Source organism: Aotus nancymaae, unplaced genomic scaffold (genome assembly GCF_030222135.1).
Source record: "Aotus nancymaae isolate 86718 unplaced genomic scaffold, 86718_ANA_hifiasm-v0.15.2.pri h1tg000011l, whole genome shotgun sequence".
NCBI lineage: Eukaryota > Metazoa > Chordata > Mammalia > Primates > Aotidae > Aotus > Aotus nancymaae.
The window spans coordinates 55214826-55233870 of NW_026988422.1; the positions used below are offsets into that span (position 1 = coordinate 55214826).

The 19045-nt window shown below is 37.0% G+C and overlaps 1 protein-coding gene across 11 annotated transcripts in view; it reads left to right on the plus strand.

The window, feature by feature from the left end:
- SIPA1L1 (signal induced proliferation associated 1 like 1) overlaps window positions 1-19045 on the plus strand; it is a 385273-nt gene that overhangs the window by 207847 nt on the left and 158381 nt on the right. Inside the window, exon 5 of one of the 11 annotated variants that reach the window (XM_064375001.1) lies at window positions 17717-17834. The exons of the other annotated variants lie outside the window; for them this stretch is intronic. The gene's annotated coding sequence lies outside the window, so the exon portion shown is untranslated. The remainder of the gene's footprint in view (window positions 1-17716; window positions 17835-19045) is intronic. 11 annotated transcript variants of the gene reach the window in all.

Below are 19045 nucleotides of genomic sequence, written 5' to 3' on the forward strand. Positions count from 1 at the left end.
AGTCTTTTGATCCGCAATCGGATTAGAGTCCTGCCTTGGGCAGGTGAAAGGACAGGAGGTCAGAGAGAGAGAGAGAGAAAGAGATTCTGTTTTCTGAGGCCTGAAGTACCCCAACATTATAACAAGGACTGTGGGAGTTAGGAGCCAGGAACCATGGACAAAAACTGATGTAGGTAGGTATCATAACACCACACCTGTTAATACTTCTTTTCCCATTTTTCTTTTGGAGTCTTAGTGTTTTATCTTGCCTCGCAACTCTTTGCATGTATTCTGTATATTCAATCCATGTTGTATTTATTGTACTTTTTAAAAACTGGTATTTGGTTTGCCTTTTAATGTACAGATGTTTAAAACTTTCATGCAACTAAATCAACATTTTCTTTTGTGATTTCTTTCATTAGTTTTACTCATGGAAAACATTTCCCCATTTGATATCACATTTTTTCCCTGACATTTTATTGATTTCAGACTGAGTTCTTTCCACCCATTAATTTCATAAGAAAAAAAATCTATTTGAGAATTAGGAGCACTTTGCTACTGATCATGGTTACTACAGGTTGTATTTTCGTAGTTGTCTGCACGAAGAGGCCACTTGTGCTAATTGTTAACTTCTGACTTTGATGTGGTACTTGATACATGAATGCCTGTTTAATTCTGTGTTAATCTGTGCTTCTGTTACATTTGGATCATTGTGAAAGTATCTTATTGAATATAAAGATGAAAATGAACAAAGTAAAATAAAATTAAATTAATCATGATTGACTCCTATGTGAGTTCATACTTTAAGAGGCCCAGAAATTATGACTCTTTTCAAATGTAACAGATATAAAGAAACCTACCTCACTTTCCTGTGATAGTTATGGATTGTAGCATTAACTCAAGTTGACTGCCAACAGAATGTAAAATATTATCTTTTGCATAGTTTGTGGTGATAACTGCTATTTTTCTAATTTGCACACATTCAGTTTTTTAGAAATATATAAATCAATTGAAATGAAAATGCTTCCAATTTGCTGGCAAATGAATATTACTAACTTACACTGTAGGTAATAATTAAGTGTTGGTTTGTGATATGTAAATCAGTTGTCTCATGATTTTTAGACCAAAAACTCACTTAGAGAAGTAATATTCTTGATGGCATTCCAGGTGACATAGGTAAAAAAAATTTTTTATTGAATTCAACACCTAAGTTCATTGTGTTACTTTTACATCATATGTTTGTTTATTGTCTTTCTCTTGAAGTAAATGTAAACGTTTTTAGGGCAGTATTTTTAGCACATAGAATGATACCTCAAATATTTATGGAATAATGGATATTTGTTGAGTGAATATCAGGGCACAGACTTAAAAGTATAGGAAAAAGAATACTTCTGCTTAAGTACCTAGAATTTACCAGCCATTCTATGAGACATTCACTGATCTCATGACTGTACAGAGAGCATTGTTTTTCTAAAGATGAACCTGGTTTTACCTTTGCTGTTAACTTTCTGGATACATCAAGAGTGATAGGTTTTTAGGAGACAGCAAGAAACTATAGATGCGGAGAGCTCCATCATGTTCCAAGGTAGATTTCTTTTCTGGGAGAATGTTAGTAAAGAGCCTTAGCTAAATGCTCTCTCTGCTTTCACTTGACTGTGACTAGAACTGTAATCAGAAATGACGTGGAAGGATGGTGAAAGCTGTGGTTGCTGTTGAATGGGCGTATGTACACTTGTAGGTAGTTTACTTGGAAGATTTAGTTTGTGAATCTAGATAATCTGGGACTCTCTTTTTAATTTCCTGAAGCATTTTGTTTTTCATATTTTTTAGAGACAGAATTTGTTCTGTCACTGGAGTACAGTGGCACAGTCATAGCTCACTATAGCCTCAAATCTCTGGGCTCAAGTGATTCTCCTACCTGAGCCTCCTGACTAGCTGAAACTACAGGTGCACGCCTCTGTGCCTGGCTACGTTTCTTATTTTTTGTAGAGATGGGGTCTCCCTGTGTGGCCAAGGCTAGTCTCAAGCTCCTGGCCTCAAGTGATCCTCTTGCATTGACCACCCAAAATATTGCGATTACTGGTGTGAGCCAGGGCACTTGGCCTTTCTAAAGCATTTTGAATGCATGCAAACTAGCAGCAGGTGTCAACATCATTTTCATTTTCTACTCGATCTTATTTATTTATTTTCTGAGATGGAGTCTTGCTCTATCTCCCAGTCTGGAGTGCAGTGGTACAATCTCAGCTCACTGCAACCTCTGCCTCCCGGGTTCAAGCAATTCTCCTGCCTCAGCCTTTCAAGTAGCTGGGATTACAGGCGCATGCCACCACACCCAGCTAATTTTTGTATTTCTAGTAGTGACAGGGTTTCACCATGTTGGCCAGACTGGTTTTGAACTCCTGACCTCAGGTAATCTGCCTGTGTCAGCCTCCCAAAGTGCTGGGATTGCTGGCGTGAGCCTCTGCGCCCAGCCTCAGCTTTACTTTTTGCAGAGAGTGGCATCAAAAGGAAATTTTTCCAGCCCTTCTTAATAGTATGTGCTGTTACAGATTTCTCCCTGCCCAGTGGCATTGGACTCTCCCAGAAAAATTTTATGCCAAGATTGTGTTAAAACATTGTCAAGCATTCATGATTTTATCATTTTATCATTTAGGGCAGTAAGGGTCTCATAGAGATGTTATGTGAAATATGGTAACATTTTATTTACCTGATAAATAAATATAGATTAATAAAAAGAAAACTTTTTTTAAACCAAAAGATTTTGACCTAGTTTCTGATTTGTCATGAGTATAATTTCAGCTTGATTCATGGTTATGAACAGTATAAAAACTTGTCTGCATTTTTTTCTAACATATTAAAACATTTTTTAAAATTTCCAAAAGCGTATTTTTTAACTATTGAAAAAATAAGAAGTTTATTTCCATTCAATGTAGAATTATGTAAACTTACTTTTTTGTATGAAGTTTCACTTCATGTTACTGAACTAGATTTGATATGGAAAACTTTTCCTTGAATAATCATTGAAAAATAGGTTGGGGGAGTGAGACTTTTCACTAACACACTAAATTTGTGCTCCATGTGTAAGTCATTTGTATATTTTTTAGTGGACTCTAATTATTATGGTAACTGAATTTAGAGATGCGAAAGACCCTACTGTAATCTACCTACCACTAATGTGTTTGTTTCTTCATTCTACTTACAAACTCCTGTTTAAACTTCAGCTTTGATCAAAATATTGTCTACTTTTGGTAAATATTTAATTGTAAGTATTTGTGAGTAAAAATCATATTTACCTATTCAGATTTACTTGTTGTGTCGGGAATGCAGTCCTCTGCAAGCATCAGAAAACCTCTCTAGTAGTGTAAGCAAAAGGCAATTAACTCTCCCACATACAAAGCAGCCCCAGAAATCAACAGTCCATGGCTGTTATATATGCTCAGTGATGCCACAAGGGACCCTGGATCTTTTTTCTTGATTCAACTGGTGGCTTTCCTCATGCTAGCCTTCTAAATGGTAAGATGCCTGTTGCTCTTCTAGGTACTCTATACTCCAGGAGGAAGAAGGGGAAGTTAGAAGGTAGCAGGTAAAGACTAGGTGAATCAGCCCCCTTTTATCAGGAAAGCTAAAGAGTGCTACAGATCTCTGTTTACTTTTCATTAGCCCTGGTTTAGGACTAATCTAATCCTGATTAGTTACCCTTAAACCAGTCCATGGCCGCAAGGCAAAATAGTCCATTAGAAAATTTAGAAAATTCCTGATGTATATTCTGGGGCTAGCATAGAAGATTCACACCAAGGTATCACACACCCACTTGAGCAACATGAGAATCTGTTGTTAGTAAAGAATTGAGAGAATGGGTATAGGTTAGGTAATGGACTGTGTCTTCTGTACCTGCTGGAATGAAGACAGTATGTATTAGGTAAATCTGAAAGTCCTATGCATTTTTGAGTTATCTTGATTCTTGGTCTTCTGGAATAAATTAGGGATTTTTTTTTTCAGGTTCTTCAGGTAGTCTTCTGTAGTCATATATAGCCTGTCATTGTAGGGTATGATTTAGGTATTAGGATAGCAAATACTATGTTTTAGGGACTTGCTTAATATTAACTATTTGCTAAAATGAAAATTTAGTCCTAATACTCTAAAATTTAAATTTGAAAGCTATTTAATGAATTTGTGTTTTCTAAAAGGAATTCTTTTTAGTAGCTCTTTAGAAGATTAATTTTGTTTTATTTGTAATTAAAATGGCTCAAAGATGATTCATTTTCAAAAGACATGGGCAATGGTCATCATATATATATAAATTTATATTCTACTTTTTAGGCTTAACATTATATCATAAAATTTTTCCCATGTAATATATTATTTAAAAAATTACTTTGGTGTCATAATGTACTTAATAATTTCCCAGTTATACATTTAGTTCCATTTTGTGCTGCTATTAGCAATGCTGTAATTGCATCTTTATATAGATTATTTTTAATGTTATATATTATTTTTAGATTCTTCATATTTTAATGTCTTTTGAAGCATTTAGCTGATCGCAATCGAATAGCATTGTACTACTTCACAGTGCTAACCCAGCAAGATATAAAAATAAAATCTTTTCTGTCGGTTTCCCCAGTATTGATTATTGGCAATTAAAAATTTTTTTGTTAATTAACAAGTGAAGAATTCCTTGAAATTTTTTCTTTTATGATAGTAAAGCTAAATATTTTCTTTTCTTTTTTTAATTTTTTGAGACGGAGTTTTGTTCTTGTCGCCCAGGCTGGAGTACAATGGCACGGTCTTGGCTTGTTGCAACCTCTGCCTCCTGGGTTCAAGTGATTCTCCTGCCTCAACCTCCTGAATAGCTGGGATTACAGGCATGAACCACCGTGCCTGGCTAATTTTGTACTATTAGTAGAGATGGGGTTTCACCACATGGGCCGGGCTGATCTCAAACTCTTGACCTCAGGTGATCCGCTCGCCTTGGCTTCCCACAGGTGCTAGGATTATAGGCAGGAGTCACCGTGCCTGGCGCCCTTTCTTGCTTTATTATTATTTACAACACTTTGTAGCATGTCAAAAAATATTGTTATTCATTTGTTATCTGCCTGTTTCCCTAGACTGTAACTCCATGGAAGGCAGGTAGGGAATTTTGTCACTTTGATCCAGTACTGTAGTCTGGGTACTAATACCTGGTGTAGAGTAGACATATAATAAATATTTGTCTAATTATTGTGATTCGTTTCAGTTGATTTCTTCTTTTATATCTTAATTTTTGTCTTGATTTTATTTATAACTACTTGACATAAAATGTCATATTTTAGTACAAATATTTCTTTTATCATAACATCTAGCTTGATATTTTTCTTTTAAACTTGACAATAATAGTACCTCTTCATTTTTTTTTTCTTAACACAATTTTGTTAAATATCTTCTTTAAAATTTTCTCTGTCTTCTTTTGGTTTTTACATCTTGGATTTTGTATTTTCTTTCTTAGTACAAACTGAGGTTCTTTTAATAAGTTAAAGTAATTTGTTTTTGTTTTTGCATTTATATTACTAAGGTGTTTTTTTAAACCATGATCCTTAAGAATTACACTCAGTGCCTTTTGATTTAATGGACATGACATTTCCTTTTATATCTTCAAATGATTTTGAGTGTAACATCTGACCTAAAGCATTTCTCATGACCTATTTATCTCATTGCTTCCGTACTCAGTCCTGTTATTCTGTACTACCTCACAGTGCAGTGGATTTTGATTCATTCCTTTCTGCTGTAGTACACACTGTCTTCTTTACTAAACTTCTGTCTCCAGACTTTGCACCCTAGGTTTGTCCTATTTTACCTTAAAGTTTCAGCTCCGCTGTTTTCTCTGTGAAGGTTTTTGTGACTCTCCAGAAATCTTAGGCACTTTTCCTGTGTATTCTTACTGCACTATATGTCTATTTGTAGGCATTTTCTTCTTATTCTGTAATGTACTTTCCACAGTCCTTGGCATACATATAGTACTCAACAAATCTTAGTTATGTTTTTCTTCTCATTTTTCTTTTTTCTTTTTTTAAGACTGTGGGTCTTACTCTGCCCAGATTGTAGTGCAGTGGTACAAACACAGCTCACTGCATCCTCCACATCCTTGCTCAAGGGAATCCTCTCACCTCAACTTCCCAAGTAGGAGGGACTACAGGCATGCAGCAACCTGTATTCATTTTTAAATTTTTTTTGAGATGGAGTCTTGCTGTGTTTTCTAGACTGGTCTTGAACTCCTGGGCTCAATCGATCCTCCTGCTTTGGCCTCCCAATGTGCTTGAATTACAGGCATGAGCCACAATACCCAACCTCATTTTCATTCTTAATAACCATTTTCTTTTATAACTTGTTATATGCTTTATACTCTAGACCCACTTTTCTTGGGTATAATGTGCATAAATGAATTTATTTTTTGACTTTTTTTCTTATTTTTTATTTTTCAGCATACATGGAGGTCTTCTTTTGTTTCAACAGGCACTCCACTTAGAAATATGTGCAGTCTTCTTCCTCTTCCTTGATGTTGTCATGACTTCTTATCCTCAGCATTTTCTTTTTTTCTTTTTTCCCCTGGGACAGAGTCTCACTCTGTCACCCAGGCTGGAGTGCAGTGGTGCAATCTCGGCTCACTACAACCTCCACCTCCCAGGTTCAAGCAATTCTTCTGCCTTACCCTCCCGAGTAGCTGGGACTACAGGTGCACGCCACCAAGGCTGGCTAATTTTTTTTTTTTTTTTTTTGTATTTTTAGTAGAGACGGGGTTTCGCCTTGTTGGTCAGTCTGGTCTTAAACTCCTGACCTCAGGATCCTCCCAAAGTGCTGAGTTTACAGGTGTGAGCCGCCACACCCGGCCATCGTTGGCGTTTTCTTTCCTCTTCTTAACCTCTTTCTCCACTTAGTGTAGCTGTCCACTTAATAGTAAAATAAGTACTAGTTACTTCCGCAGGTTTTTATCAGTACTTTTCCTTACTTCAACTCCTCAGTTAAAGGTATGTTTCTTGTGTTTTCCGTTCACCCTCTGAACCATGCCTTCTGTTTCTCTTCCTACAAAGAGTACTTGGTTTTACATGATCAGGATTTGCAAAAAAATTTAAGTTGTTAGTGAGAATGTGGAAAAATGGGTCCCCTTCTGAAGAACATTGGCTCTTTTCTATTTATTAATATTTTTTTCTTTTGGAGTTTCTATTTAGAAATTCTCATTTTTATCCTAGTGTTTTGTTTTTAATGTATATTCTAATGTCTTCCATTCACATGATCTAACAATTCTTCCTTCATTCTATTGATCAGTATTTGTCTTACTTATATAACACAAGCTTTTCAGTTAGGTCAGGTGTTGTTTTTGTTTTCTTCTTAGTAATTTGCTAGGCTTTGGAGACCTTGTCTTACAGGAGACTTTTTGAAGTCATTTTCCATATGTGTTCTTAATTACAGAGATCCTGAATGTGGTTTTGGAAAGGGGGTTGGTAGTTCTGCCCAGAGATTTTACTGAAGGTTCCACCTTTCATTAATTTTGTAATAAAGCCAAAATTAATAGCATTTCAAAAATGATTTTGAAAGCATAATCTGTCTCTTCTCCATACAAAAGTCATGTAGTAAGAAATATAATAATATAATCTGTAAAACTCCTTGCCATATGCTTTAAGGAAGGTAGTGGATTATATGCAATACTAGTCATTTGGTTTGTCAAATCCTGTATCATTGCACAAATAAATACCGTAGATGGTAAGATTTACTCCTCCTTTAAATAGTCTGGCCATGTTTTTATGACTTCCTTACTGATCTCACATTACTTTTAATAAAAATTATGGGGTGTATGTAATTTCCTGTATATTACTTCCAAAGTAATTATAGTTTTTGGAAAACTGCTTTATAGCAAATATTTATAAAAAGAAAAATCCTTCCAAAAAATTAACTGTTTTCATTTTTCTATATTCCCCTGAAGCCCTTGTGCTTTTGCTATATAAATATATGTACACAGAGTGGATGTAATATATTTATTTTTAAATTTAACATTGTATCTTAAATTTCGGCCATGTTAACTATTAGCCAACTCAATAAGACAACAAAAGGAAAACATTATCATTTTGAAAATGATATGAGTGTTAACTAGGAAAATTAAAGAGAATCATCAAAATATTACCTCTAATAAGACTTCATATCCAGTAAGATTACTGGATATGAAGTAAATAAACAAAAAAACCCAATAGTTTTGTAGTATACCAGTAATAGTGTATTAGAAAATAGGATAACATGAATGACCCTAGTCACAAAATAAAATATTATAATTTACTTTATAATAGTAAATAAGAGAAGATATGCAATGGCCTTATGAATTAAAAGATACTAAAGCAGCTCTAAATAAATAGGAGCTGTATATGTTCCTGAATAGGAAATCTGAATATTAAAAATAATTTAAAATTTCCTAAACTAATTTATCAATTTGTACAATTCAAAAATGAAAGAACAAAAGCAAGAGTGTTTGGCATGAAACTTGACAGAGTGATTCTAAAATTAACCAAGGAAGTAGAATTAATGGGGTTAGCAGGATGTATTATAATGCTGTGGCATTGGCACACGGATAGAGAAATTCACCATCAAAACAGAAGAGAGATCACAAGAAGAGACCTTCACATGCATGAGAAATTGTTTTTGACAATGTATACAAGTCAGTAATTCAAAAGTATTGATGGCTATTTAAGTAGTAGTGGTGGGACAGTATAATAAAAGTATATTTCTGTAAATTCTAGGTGAATTAAAGACATTTAATCCTATTTTAAAGGAACACTTCTGAACTTTTAGAAGAAAATATAGGAAGACATCTGTATGATATTGGAGATTGGGAGGCCTTTTGAGCAAAACACCCAAATTATAAATTTTGCCATGTTAAAATTTTCAAATACAGAAGTATAAAAAATATACCTTAACACACTGCCATGTGTGTACCTATGCAACAATCTTACATGTTCTTCACATGTACCCCAAAACCTAAAATGCAATGAAAAAAACAAAATAAAACTAAATAAAAAAAAATACCTTAAATAAAAGTCAACACAAGGTACAGATTGAGAATAAATAAAAGTCAACACAAGGTACAGATTGAGAATAAACTCAGACATATATGTCTAATGAAGAGTTAATAGCCATAGCATATAACGAAATTCTACCTTATCAGTAACAATGAAGAAAAAGACCTACTAGAAAAATGGACAGAACCTAAGTGGGTAAGAGCAGTAAACAAATTAAAATTCTCTAATGGTCAGGGAAAGCCCAGTGAAAGGAACAAGATGACACTTTATATCTTTATATTAGTAATAATTTAAAGGCAAAGCTGTGGCAGCAAGCAGAGCCCCATACATTACTGTGGGTTGTAAAATTGTTAGAACTTTGGAGAGATGTTTGACTTTTTCTAAGGATGTTGAAAGATGCTTCAACTTAAACTTTCAGCAGTTCCCATTCTAGAGCTCCCTAGAGAGACTTTGACATGTTTCTAAAGGTGTGAAAGGAAGGTTCATCATATCATTGTTTTTAATAGCAAAATATTGGAAATCTAGACATCAATCAACAAATTCTGGTGTATACAAAAAAATGGAAAATCATACAGAAGCTATTTATCAAGGATCTATAATTTTTTGTAGCAACAAGGAGAAATCTTGATAATAGTTTTTTTTTAAGTGAGAGAAAGTTTATTAAGAAAGTAAAGGAATAAAGAATGGCTGCTCCGTAGGCAGAGCAGCATGGGCTGCTCGACTGAGCCTCCTTAGAGTTATTTCTTGATTATATGCTAAACAAGGGGCAGATTATTCATGAGTTTTCTGGGAAAAGGGGTGGCCAATTTCCAGAACTGAGGGTTCTTCCCCTTTTTAGGCCATATAGGGTAACTTCCAGACATGGCCGTGGCATCCGTAAACTGTCATAGTGCTGGTGGGAGTGTCTTTTAGTATGCTAATGTATTATAATTAGTATACAATGAGCAGTGAGGGCAACCAGAGGTCACTTTGATTGCCATCTTGGTTTTGGTGAGTTTTGGCTGGCTTCTTTACCACAACTGTTTTATCAGCAAGGTCTTTTCCTGTATCTTGTGTGGGCCTCCTATCTCATCCTGTGACTTAGAATGCCTAACCTCCTGGGAATACAGCCCATAGGTGTCAGCCTCATTTTACCCAGCTCCTATACAAGATGGAGTCACTCTGGTTTCAATATTTATGACTTATTTCTCTCCTTCCTTTTACAAGGGAGCCCTTAACCCTAAGGGTTGTAGAGGGCCAAAAATCCATCTTTTGTAACTTCGTCAGGCCGAATGGGACAATAGTATTCTTGCCTTCCTGTTAGGGTGTCTTGTATCCAGGGTAGAGAGGAGTGAGGTCAGAAAGCAACAGTATGGTGAGGGCCGTTCATAACTCAGAGTTCTGACAAAAGGTGATATCCAGAGTCGGCCAGTTGGTGCTGCACTGTTTCCTTTGGGTCGAGGTCTCCTTAGTATAGTCTTTCCTTAGTTTGCTGGGAAGATGTTACTGGAAAGGTTCTCAATTCTGACCCCAAGAGAGGGTTCTTGGATCTTGTGCAGGAAAGAATTTAAGGTGAATCTGTAAAGCGAGAGCGAGTTTATTAAGCAGGTAAAGGAATGAAAGAATGGCTACTCCATAAAGCAACCAAATCCTGATAATAATTTTGGGTGAAAAAAGAAAGTTGCAAAAGGATATATTCCAAATGATACCATCTATATAAATTTCATAAACACACAGTACTATTATGGGTCAATTTCCGTTTTGTAAAAGTTAAACAAAATTTGTGTGGGAAGAATGCATAGCATTCTTAGGAAGAAATTTCCTCTGGAAAGGCCAAGAGAAGCATGGAATGGGAAGTTGTATTTTAGCTATATTCATAATGTTTCATTCCTTTTTGAAGTGCAGCAAACTTGACAGTTATTAAATCTGGATGGCAAGTATGTTTTTGCATGTGTCAAATATTTTATAATCAATAGTTTTCAGTTTATCATGTAGCAGTTTCCAGTTAAATATGTTGGATTGAACATGTGCAGTTATTTCCTTTCCCCCCTGAAGCCCTATGCCAGTGTTATTCAAGCAATATAGAAACATAGAAATTTACAAGGACAGGTAAGGGGAAAAGACAGGAGCAGATTTGAATGATCAACATCATTTTGGTCAGCAGAGAGAGGGGCATGAATTTTAATTTAACTAATATAGTGATGTGAAAAGAGTGGCTTGAATGGCTTTTACTGAGGGATTTCAGAAAGTATTGACCCTATACAACCTCAAGATTGGAGGGCTGCAGGTAGCTGGGAAGATTGCACCAAGGGGTGGAATTAGTTTTAGGTAGATACATGGGGTCCTTTCCCTAACTGTTGTGTAATTATAGAGGCTCTGGAAATAGAAATTATTTGAAGTATTTTTTGCTGAGATTTGTTCCCAGGATGCTGACAGTCAGACAGGAAATGGAACCATTCTTCTTCAGAGACACTGAAATGTATCCTAGAAATGAACTACAAATACTGACATTCGTGGATCCCTCAGTATAGAAGACGAAACCCTTTGTCTGATTTAAGAAGGAATAGAATTTATAGAAATAATACTTAGTGGCTTATAGAATGACTGGAAAGGCTGTAGAAGTGGGTTTGAAAAATGGGCAAAAATGAAGGAGGCCAGGTAGCCAAGACAACCGTTGTTCCCACAGGTAGACTGGTGTGGTGTTGCCCTTGAATGCTGGATGTTTAGCTTGACGTTGCCACCACTGGCACTGTCCTGAGGGTGCCAGTGTGCACCATGGGCACTGCTTCTGCCACCACCTTCTGTGTAAATGGATTCACCTCTTTCTTGCTTTCTTTAGACACTACTCTTGATTCAGAGTCGGGGATGTACATGCCTCATTGGCTGAGGGGCAGATTGTCTGCTTCCTATCTGTAAGAATGGTTGGATTAAGTAACATTTCGGCATTTTTAGCTTCTTTTATGGAAGGCAGACTTTGTATCAGGAAAGGAGATTCCCTGGATGTAGATAGAAAGTTTAGAGGATAAGCAGATGTTGGGAAGTCATACTGTTTTCCCCTCTGTCCCGTTTCCCCAGGTAAACCAACTGGATCTCTACTTAGTCCATTTCATGAAGTCTGTTTAGAAGTCAACAAGCCCTGCCCATACAGAGCTTCAGTCTGCTATGTTTTTTTCTTTTTTTAAAATCCATTTATCTTTATTTATTTTTGAGATGGGGTCTCACTCTTTCATACAAGTTGTAGTATAGTGGCATGATCTTGGCTCACCACAACCTCCACCTCCCACCCTCAAGCAATCCTCCCACCTCAGCCTCTCAAGTAGCTGGGACCACAGGCGCACATCACCACCCCCGGCTAAAGTTTTGTATTTTTGGTAGTTAATGGAGTTCTGCCATGTTGCCCAGGCTGGTCTTGAACTCCTGAGCTCAAGAGATTCAGCCACTCGGCCTCTCATAGTGCTGGGATTACAGGCGTGAGATACTGTGCTTGGCCCAGTCTGCTATATTAATGCCTCAATTTTAAATACAAAAGGATAACCTATAGCAGACATATGAGCAAAACTTACCATGTGAAAGACAGTGACAAAAACAGAAGAAAAGTAAATTTGGGGAATATATAGGTACTGAATATGAAAAGAAAACATAAAATATTAGTTTATTAGAATGAGAGAAAATACTGCATTCACTAACAAGAATAGAATTTTTAAATTTTTTTTATTATTTTTATTTTTATTTTGAGATGAACTAATTTTTCTGTTTTTAGTAGAGGCAGGATTTTACCATGTTGGCCAAGCTGGTCTCAAACTCCTAACCTCAGGTGACCTGCCTGTCTCGGCCTCCCAGAGTGCTGGGATTACAGGCGTGGACCACCATGCCTGACCAGATGATTTTTTTAAACAGGAGAAACAGAGAACACAAAATATCTTCAAAATTGAGCCCAAGAATCAATGTGAAAGATTAAATAGTCTGGTTGGACAAAATGAGGTTTTTAAAGGTCTCTCAAATGCCTAAGAGAAAAAGACAAAGAAATAGAGATTGCAAGAGAAAAAATAAGAAAGTGTTCAGGAGGCCCAGTATCCAATGAATAGAACATTTACAGAGTGAAAGAAGAAAGAATGGGAAGGAAAAGGAATTAATCAAAGAGTAATGAAATAAAATTTCACTCAACTGGAAGTCAAAAAGGTCCACTAAGTGTCCAATACCAATACAAGGACCATAAAAAGAACAACACAAAGAATATTCCAGATGAAAGGGATAATCCTAAAACAATCCAGAAAAAGAGCATATATTTAAAAAACTGGAATCAGAATATTTTGAGCTGCTCAGTTGCAACAGTAAAAACTAGAAGTTAATGAAATAATACCTTTGTCCTAGTCCATTTTTTGTTGCTTACAAAGAATACCTGAAACTGGATAGTTTATTTTAAAAAGGAATTTATTTCACATAGTTACAGAGGCAGAGAAGTCCAAGGTCCAAGGGCTGCACCTGGCGAGGGTCTTGTTGCTGGTGGCCACTCTGCAGCATCCCGAGAAGGCGGTGCAGGGCATCACATGCTGAGGGGCTGAGCCTCCTAACATGCTAGCTCCGGTCTCTCTTCCTCTTCTTATAAAGCTACCAGTTCCACTGCCATGATAGCTGATTAATGCATTAATCTGTGGCTGGATTAAGCCATTCACTAGGACAGCTCTCATGATTCACTCACCTCTTAAAGGCCCCTTCTCTCAATACTGCCACATTGGGGATTAAGTTTCAACAGGAGTTTTGGATTGTACAAATATTCAAACCATAGCAACCTTGAAAATTATAATGGTAAATGTTTTACTCTCTGTAGTTTTATGCCCAGCCAGCTGTCAGTCAGTTTAAAGCTAGCCATGCCAAGACTCAAAGCTTTTACCACCCATACACCCCTTCTTAGGCAGTTAGTAAATGAAGAAGGTAGTGATCCATCCAGGTGAGGGAGTGAACTAAGAAAAGAAGAAATGAAATATGGGAGACATGGGATTCATCTAGGAGAGAAAGGAAGGAAATGCCAAGATGGTGATTGGTGGGATGTTCCCAGGAATGCCTCTTCAGAAGACCTAGAAATCAGAAGCTAGATTGGGGCATGAGGGGAGCTCTAGGAGAGAGGTCTTCAGGGAAGAGAAATGGAATTGATAGGAACCTGTTGTTTTTGACTGTGTGGAAACAATAGCAAGAATTTTTTGCTTCTTTTGTATGTAGGAAAAATTAAACATAGGTATAATAGAAATCAAGCTAATGAAAATAAATGAAACAGTTACTAAGTTCAGGAAAAGTAAAGTAGGCAACTGAGCAAATATAGCCATAGTACATAAATCCTGATATATATAGCTATGTGATATAACTAATATACACACATGTGAACACAAATACATAAGTAGGTCCATAGAATGGGGCAAGGAAATGGGAGAGACACTTAATGGAAGTGTGCTGATTTCTCATCTTCCACAACAGGACTTCAATAGTTACTATATAAGACTGATAAATTAAAAAGTAGCAGTATGAGCATGCTATTAAGGTGTAAGGAAATAGTGAAGGAAACAGTGCTATGAATTCAAAGTGGCTGTAAGCATCTTTGCACAGTTCTTATAGATTGTAAAATCACTTCTCAGTGTTTGGTTATACCACCTGTTTTCCTGTTCAAATGTGGTTGGCATTAATGATTAAGCCTCTACTAAGGACTAAGTATCCTAAAATCAAAGAAGATGCAGTTCCTGGCCTGAAGCACTTACATTTCAGTGGGTGGTGCATCAGAAAACTGAGCAATCACAGTGTGTTCTCTGTGATTGTCTTTTGGGAACCAAGGATATGGAGAAAGTTTGGGACTTAAAGAGAAAGAGAGGATGTTTACAGCTGCACAAGGAAAGGGCAAACCAGCAGAGCTCCTGGGACCTGCTGCAGGAGGAAAGATCCCTGAGAGCTGTGTAGAGGAAAATCCCTACTGCTTTTTGACAACTATACATTTCCAAATGTTGAAAGAGAGGTTGCAGAGCTCAACAACATGAATATTTTCTGGTTTACCCACCAATGGTTTTTCTCTCCCTAAAAGGAAAAAATGTCTGTTATCTCTTGCAACATGTCTGTTTTAACTGTATCACTGTTAGCAGTGGGTACTGGCATTCCAATACTTTTTCTTAGTGGGTATAGTGTTGTTTTGATTTGTATGTCTTTGATGCTTATTATCCTCATGATTGTTAGGACACTAGATCGGCCTTTTCTTGTGCTTGTGTTACAGAATTTTTCTTATTTCAACATATTCTTTCTTTAAAACTTGTTTTAACTGCAGTGATGCCAGAAAGTTTCAAAAAGACAGTTCCTCACTTTTTCTTGGCAGCAGATCTAGTGTTAGAAGGTAATAACACATAGTGAAATCATGATTTATTTAGAGTAGAAATTTTGATTTCTAAAGCAAAAATCTTGATTTTTAACTGCCATAAATTTAAGGGATGCTGTAAAAAGAATAAGGTGGGGTAGGGGTGGGGGTGGAAGAGGTGGACAACTTCCTGAAAGAGAACATACCCCAGTGCAATCTTGAAGGAGGAGTAAGAGTTAAAGAAGAGTAATGGGTGGATAAGAATAAAACAGGAGGAGGAGGAAAGAGAATTGTGTGGAATTGTATTCCTGCAGAAGTTACCACGTGGCTTCTCCTGAAGTCTCATGAGAACCTGGTGCATTCAAGAAATTGTTAACTGATTTCCTGTCCCTTTGACTGGAGCTCAGGGTTCAGGGAGCATGGTGGGAAGAGTGTGGAGAGATTGAGCTGTTAATTAGGGGATTTATCTTGCACTTAGGAAATTCTGATATTATGAAAACAGAGAAGTTATTGTGAACATGTAAGCAAAAGAGTGTAAAAGTCTTGTTCTCATATGTACCTTATAAACAGTCTTGAATAGGCAAAGTGATCAGTTTTTAAAATTAGCATTATTGCAGACACAGAAGACTACATTTTAAGATCAAACTTACTATTCTGGCTAGAGGATTTATTTTACTTTGTCACAAAAATGAAAAGGTTGGCCAAAAAAAACAAAAGACTTCCTGCCACAAGGTTTTATCTTTGAATACTTGGTTGGTTTGCATTTTGATTAACTTTTTTTCTAGTTTGTTAATAAGCATTTAAATGATCAAGTTAATACATTTGTGAGGAAAATCTCACTGAGAGATCAGAGATTTTTAAGTTTAGGGGACTAGATTAAAATAATTTTATTTGAGGGCCGGGCGTGGTGGCTCATGCCTGTAATCCCAGCACTTTGGGAGGCTGAAGCGGGTGGATCACAAGGTCAAGAAATCGAGACCATCCTGGTCAACTATGGTGAAACCCCGTCTCTACTAAAAATCCAAAAAATTAGCTGGGCATGGTGGCGCGTGCCTGTAATCCCAGCTACTCAGGAGGCTGAGGCAGGAGAATTGCCTGAACCCAGGAGGCGGAGGTTGCGGTGAGCCGAGATCGCGCCATTGCACTCCAGCCTGGGTAACAAGAGTGAAACTCTGTCTCAAAATAATAATAATAATGATAATTTTATTTGAAAGTTACACATATGTACGTATATTTGTATATGTGCATAGCTGTTTTTTAAAAAAACTGGAAGGATGTGGTATGCATTAAAAAAATTTTGTTTGCTCCTGTTGACGAGTTGCCAGAATTACTTGTATAGGGCTTCTATTTTTGGAGCCATCATATAAATAAAGGATTTAAAATGTGTCCAATATGAAGCATTTCATCGAGCGTTTTACGTCAGCTTTGAATGGGAGGAGGTCCTTTGCTGCTCTGAGCATAAGCAGATTCTTTGGCTCTTCATCATCCACCCCTCTGCCTTTCTTTTTCTGGCTCCGTAAATACTTAAGTCTCTGCAGAAGTGACTGTCCCTTGTGCTGGATCTTTTCTGTCCTCTGTCCTTATCATTCAGTGTCTTACTGTCGGTGCCCCCAGCCCACACACAGTGCCTGGAAGAATATGTGTACTATTAGGAGTGACTGCCATTGGGCTTGGGATTCGGTCATGTTGAAGATGTATACTTTTCACTTTTTCTGTACTATTTCAGTTTTTAAAATATTTGATAAGCATATAACTCAGTTTAAAAAATGACTTTGTAAAAGGCCAAAGGAGAGACTTTTGTGGGGAGAAAAATTATTTGAGGGTGAAAGGTAAAAATTATTTTGACCATCATTAATTTGATGGTAATTGTTTTTAATTTGTTTTTTTTTTTTTAAAGCTTCTGGTTTCTATTGTCTCTCCCTTCAATGCTGTATTAACCACACTGCCTTCCATTGTCCTGTGAGAATGTGTAGGATTTACTTTGGTAGGATTTTAAATAGTTATTCTTTTGCGGATTAGTTTCTACCTTTGAGTTATTTTATTGTGATGGTGTCTTCCCAGTTCTGTGTCACTTCTTGTTAATCTTTTAAGAGATCTGCTTGTTTTTAATGCTTGTTTTCTATGTTCTTTTGATGAGTGGATTGTGGGGAGAGGGACAAACCTAGTTTTCATTGATTACTGTTGTGAAGGCTCTTTAAAAGAGAAAGATGAAGCTGAAACTTGTATTAAATTTTGCTAACGTGGACTTGTTGGCATTTCTCCTTCAATACAGAAATGTGTGAAATAACCATGATTATATTTTAGATTACAATAGAAGTTCTGATAATTTATCAGTTAATTTCTATTCTATTTTAGCTGAAAGCGTGTAACTTTATTTCTGGTGATTACATTTCAGGGGTACTAAGCTTAGATGCTTTAAGGATAAGGATTGGACAGATCTTGTCCTCAAGAGCCTGAAAATCTCACTGGGAAGAGAAGGCCAAACCACAGGTAGACTGAATCCTGGAATTTCAGTAAGTAGCAGAAAAGGAAGCATTTTTAGAAAGGAGGGCGCCCTGGTACAAGGAACATGGCTAAGGGATCAGACTCGTGAACAGTGACCCAGTCTCTTCTGAGCTGCTGAGTCTTCATGTATGAACTGCAGTGGATAAACTCTTTAAAGATTGCTTTAGGGAGTTAGTGAGGTAATAAGCAGTACCTGGTGCATAACTGGTTACAATGGATGGAAGCAGATTATTGAACAGACATGCTCTGAAAGGACAGCATGGTGCACCAGTCAGGGTAAAAGTTGGGGAATGAGGAAATCTGGCTGTAAACGTGGGCTTGCCCCTTGCTATTTAACCCTAGGCGGCCTTATAGTTTCTGGCTCTGACATATCACAGGTGGAAAATGATGGGCTCAGACAAGGTATTCTTAATAATTTACAGTTTTAAATTTTCAATATTGAATTCTTGATTTGGGCTCAGTCACTTGATAGAGCTTTATGAAGAGGGCACGGTGATTTGTCTAGGGCTAGCCTGCTTCCTTCTGTTAATATAAGAAGGAAGCAGTTTGTGGGCCGGTGCCAGTTACTGTTGAATTCCGGGCCTAAATCAGAAAACTAATGGCATGGGCCAGGCATGGTGGCTCACACCTGTAATCTCAGCACTTTGGGAGCCTGAGGTGGACAGATCACGAGGTTAGGAGATCGAGACCAGCCTGGCCAACATGATGAAACCCTGTCTCTACTAAAAATACAAAAATTAGCCGAGCATGGTTGCGGGAGCCTGTAGTTTATGTAACTATGTCACTAATTCTTTTCTAATACTGTATTCATATGGGAATGAGCTGAGGCTTCAGACCCTTGCCTTGGCACTTGCAGGGTCTCCTATGGGGTCTCCCACCCACAATAAGGGAGCCTTTTTTCCAATATATTTTCAAAGTAGTTTTCCTGCCATAAATTTTTTAACCACTAGCCCAGTATTGACTGAGAGAGAGCTCACTATATAGTGAGCACTTCTTCTGTGTGTGTGTGTGTGTGTGTGTGTGTGTATTGGATTTCACTCTGTTGCCCAGGCTGGAGTGTAATGGCGTGGTCTTGGCTCACTGCAACCTCCTCCTCCCAGGTTCAAATGATTCTCCTGCCTTAGCCTCCCGAGTAGCTGGGATTAGAGGCGCATGCCACCACACCCAGCTAATTTTCGTATTTTTTGGGTAGAGGTGGGGTTTCATTATGTTAGTTAGG